The sequence below is a fragment of the Natrix helvetica genome (assembly GCF_964273705.1).
Source record: "Natrix helvetica genome assembly, chromosome: 3".
Classification (NCBI taxonomy): Eukaryota; Metazoa; Chordata; class Lepidosauria; order Squamata; family Natricidae; genus Natrix; species Natrix helvetica.
Window position 1 is genome coordinate 163,857,305 of NC_138549.1, and position 4,761 is coordinate 163,862,065.

At 41.8% G+C, this 4,761-nt stretch overlaps 1 long non-coding RNA gene across 1 annotated transcript; it reads right to left on the reverse strand.

Moving 5' to 3' along the window:
• Positions 1 to 446: 446 nt before the first annotated feature.
• On the reverse strand, positions 447 to 871 carry LOC309390158. Its single transcript, XR_014175078.1, has 3 exons — positions 782 to 871; positions 618 to 684; positions 447 to 504 (listed from the first exon to the last, which is right to left on the reverse strand). It is a non-coding gene; the product is annotated as an uncharacterized lncRNA (long non-coding RNA).
• Between the last annotated feature and the right edge of the window lie 3,890 nt (positions 872 to 4,761).

Sequence of the window (4,761 nt, forward strand, 5' to 3'; positions counted from 1 at the left end):
AAGACCTTAATTGCTTGCACTTCACCATCTCAAGGATGAACACAGCACAGACCACACCACACAGCCAGCAATAAACTCAGCTACTTACAGAGGAGAGATGACCAGCTTGCCCGTCTTCTGCACACCACCTTTTCAATAGAAGCCAAAATACCTGCATAAAGACAGACACAGGAAGCAAGACCTTAATTGCTTGCACTTCACCATCTCAAGGATGAACACAGCACAGACCACACCACACAGCCAGCAATAAACTCAGCTACTTACAGAGGAGAGATGACCAGCTTGCCCGTCTTCTGCACACCACCTTTTCAATAGAAGCCAAAATACCTGCATAAAGACAGACACAGGAAGCAAGACCTTAATTGCTTGCACTTCACCATCTCAAGGATGAACACAGCACAGACCACACCACTCAGCCAGCAATAAACTCAGCTACTTACAGAGGAGAGATGACCAGCTTGCCTGTCTTCTGCACACCACCTTTTCAATGGAAGCCCAAAATACCTGCATAAAGAAAGACACAGGAAGCAAGACCTTAATTGCTTGCACTTCACCATCTCAAGGATGAACACAGCACAGACCACACCACACAGCCAGCAATAAACTCAGCTACTTACAGAGGAGAGATGACCAGCTTGCCCGTCTTCTGCACACCACCTTTTCAACGGAAGCGTATTGAAATGCCTGCATAAAGACAGACACAGGAAGCAAGACCTTAATTGCTTGCACTTGCACCTTACATAAGAATAGCACAATGAAAGAGATACACTCAAGTACTTACTTGTTTTATTGCTTTTCTGGTTGTTGATATCTCCATAGTGTTCTTAGGCTTCCAGATTCCTCTGTTGCAGCTTTCTTCGTCTTCACTTGTGGATCATCAGCTGTGTGGTGGTGCGCTCTGAGCCAAGCTTTCACTGTCGGAATTGGGTCCCATCTCTCAACAGGTATGCCAACTACACTTATCACCATCAGATTACTTATGTTTTGTACAGTTAGGCGTGTTCTTTGTTCCGAACATATGAGGTTCATTTTTGAGAACCCCCTTTCCGCCTCTGCTGAACTAACAGCAATTGTTCTGACAATATCTCTAGCTTTCCGGATATTGCCAGGAATTTTGTACTTCTGTGGATTTTTCTTTACATTTTCCAAAAAATCTCTGTAGTCGTTAATGTTAATGTTGTGATTAAAAATATTGCCAAATGCATCCAATGCTTGCTCTGCCTCAGCCCATGGAACGACTACATCTTCAATGTGCCAGTAATCTGGCTCCAGATAAGTGATAAAGTGCAATTTGTTTGGTGTTGGCAATAGGCTACCTGTTCTTAGATGGTCGCAATCCATCAGCCTTTTCTTTAAATTGGTGATGATGCTTTCCACAAGTATTCCACGAGGAAGGGCAACAAATCGGTGATTTGGAGCTAAGTTGATGTTTTGGAAGGCTTCTGTTTTTAGCAATTCCACAAGTTCGTTTTCACATTTGCCCTTACCCCGTCTAAGGATTTCAAAAGAATCGATTGTCCGCAATACTAACTTTTGGGCCATGACGATATTTGTCTCTCTCCCCTGTAGAGCATTTGACAGCCAAGAAATCTCATTTAGGATGTCAATCATCAGGGCCAAATCCTGCAAAAAGTTTAAATTTTCAAAACGGGAAGCCATGCCCGGGAACCTTTCATTTCCCTGAAAAAACTGATGTAGCGCTGGATAAGCACGCCACACAGCCATGGTTGCCCTTAAACTACAGGCAGCCCATCTTGGTCCCAAAACTCTGCCAATCTTCACAATTTCTATGCCCAATTGTTCAGAGATTTGGAAGAGCTCATTCTGGCTTTTGCAGGATTTGTGGAAGGTGGTGTGTACTTTGTCCAGGAAGATCTTGAAATGGTTGATCTGCTTCACTTCTCTTATTGCATCATCCAGCACAAGTTGCAGGCGGTGGTTCAGGCAGTGCCAGATGATGATGTTTGGGAACTCTTGAGCTATTCTGGCGCTGACTCCAGATTTTCTTCCAAGCATAACGTTGGCACCATCGGAGCAGAAAGCGATTAAATTCTTGCGTAGATATCCGGTGGTAAATCCAACTCTATGCAAGCTTTCCATTGCTGCAGAAAATATGGTCTCTGCATCTTGTCTCTGTAATTCCAGAAGCTCAACAAAGATGGTTGCTGGGCACTCTGGATCCTCAACTTTAACGAAAACTATCAGCACTGCTCTCATTGAAAGTGTTCAGGCTTCATCAATAATTAGACACACCTTTTGATTATTTGCAATAATCCTTGAAAACACGGTGGTCTTGATTTGGTTTGCAATGAATTCAACGATTTTCACTGCAGATCTCCGTGAATGCAAGCCAACTCCCACATCCACTCCAACTGTATTGAGCAAATTTACTTGCGCTTCGATGTCTGAGAAGGGATTACATCTTTGCGCCAGATCGTAAACGGTGGTAAATATTGTGCAAGTAGTGGATAAATGTTTCTCAGTTGACTTATCCACGGATTTGGTAAAAGCTTCCTGCTCCCGTTGCTTACTGGTCTCCACGCAAATAAGGTGGGCTTTTGATTGAAAATGTTCCCTTAATTTTTTTCGGAGTGATGCTTGTTGTACATCCTTGCTTTTCCCTGCTGGTGCCACCTGGAAATGTTTCCACTCTTTGGAAACATGAATACCTTGCTCTAACGAGAACATGGGTTTTGCACAGTACTCACAACCCAGCTTCTTGTCGGATACTGCCAGTCCATCATACTTGTCCTTGAGGTTACTGTATTGCTGCAAATTCCAGCAATCAGGAAGTTGTGGAACTACAGTGGAGTCGATGGACTTGCTGCTTTCGCCGACCTCAACTGGTGGTAGTGGTCGTGCTGGCGCTGCTGGTGGTGCTGGCGCTGCTGGTGGTGCTGGCGCTGCTGGTGGTGCTGGCGCTGCTGGTGGTGCTGGTGCTGGTGGTGGTGCCTGTTTTGGATCAGCTGATTCCTCAACTCTTGGTTTTTTGGAGAAGAAAGCAGTCATACTCTGTTGCCTCTTCATTATGATAAGTAATACTAACTGCCTGCCAAAGAAATAAAACAATATTGGACTGAGGGTTGTAAGCTGAGGACTACAGGTAACAGAAGGGACCTCTGATTTCAACCAACAATGTATAGTCTTTTCAGGAAGGATGAGAAACAGGAAAGATATAGTCTTCAGTTCAAGAATGAATGTCATAGGTAGATTTAGTTCTCAGTTCCAAAAAACAAGAATATATGCAAGTAGCTATTCAGAAGTTAGTGGTTAGAAGCAATGGTAAAGCAAGATATGGAATTAAAACCAGAAATATTTTGTTGGCTATTTGAAAGGGAGTACAATGCGTATTTAATTTTACACATGTTAGCAGTTGCTGGAATTGTGTTTGCACAACAGTGGAAAAACAGAGTTAAGAAAATGAATAAATATTACAATGTGCAGGAATAAATAAATTGACAATTAAAATCAAGAAGGCTTTGAATACTTTGTCACATGGATCTTAGCAATTGCTAACGGAAACAGAAAAAAGTATGAAAGAAAACAATAATTAAGCCTACCTGCGGACATTACACACCCACACCCATACAAACTATGACAGTGCCAGGAGAAAACCAAAAAATAATATCCCCCCCCCCCAAAAAAAAGACTGCAAATGAAACCAGTTATTTTTCCCTCACCCTAAGGACAGGAAAGACAAAGCCACTGGAATAGAAATTATCAAGACATTGTGAGAAATTATAAAGGACAGTGCCATGAAGCTCACAGAGCCATCAACCACCTCAGAATTACCTAACAAGAAGGGTGAAACACACTAAATCTGCCTTGCACCTGGCCTGCCCATAGAAAAGCAGCCACTTTGAGGCACATAAACCTGGTCTGAACACTTTTAAGCAACATAGTGCATCACAAAGAAAACATTTTGAAAAACCCAAACAAATAAATAAATTATTGCAGTAATTTCAACTTTAAAAAAATAAAAAATAAAAATTCCCAAAAAATAATTAGAGAAAAAAATCTATAAATAAAAAAATCTTTTGTTAAGTATTCCCACCAGCAATAACTTATACTGTAACTATTTTAAGTTATTTCACCACATACAATTAAAAAGGAAACCATTTAAAAATATTCCATACACCAAAAATTACAATAAAACTATTTTAAAAAATTCTATGCACAATACATTTTAAAGCATTGAGTATATAATATTTTAAAATTGTTTATTTTAATTTATTGGGGATAGAATCTTTTTTTAAATAGTCTAAGACAATTTAAAAAAAGATCCACACACAATAAATTGAAGTAGACCATTTTAAAATATTCTATGCTAAATACTTTTAAGTAAAACTATTTTAAAACAATTCTTAAATAAAATATATTTTAAAATACATTAAAAAAAAAGAAAAAAAACCAGGTCACTTACCAGCAGGCAGAATCAGCAGCACTCCGATGCGATGGATCAGACTCCGCTCCGGACTCCGATGCGATGGATGGCGAGACTGGCTGGCAGCAGGAAAGGTAAGACACCTGAATTCGGAGAAGAAATCGAGTAAACGCGTCGCCTGGCAGGCTTAGCTAGCTAGCCAGGCGAGGCTGGAGAAGGGGGGGGCTTTTGGCCGCGGGGCGTATGCGAGGTCGCGGCTTTTGCGAGGGAAGGCCTCGCAAGGCCACGCAAAACTAGGCCGCCGCCCGCCCGCCTTCGGCCACATCGCCTACGTGAGCCCATGGCTCGCGCAAGTTAGGCCGCCACCGCCCGCCCAC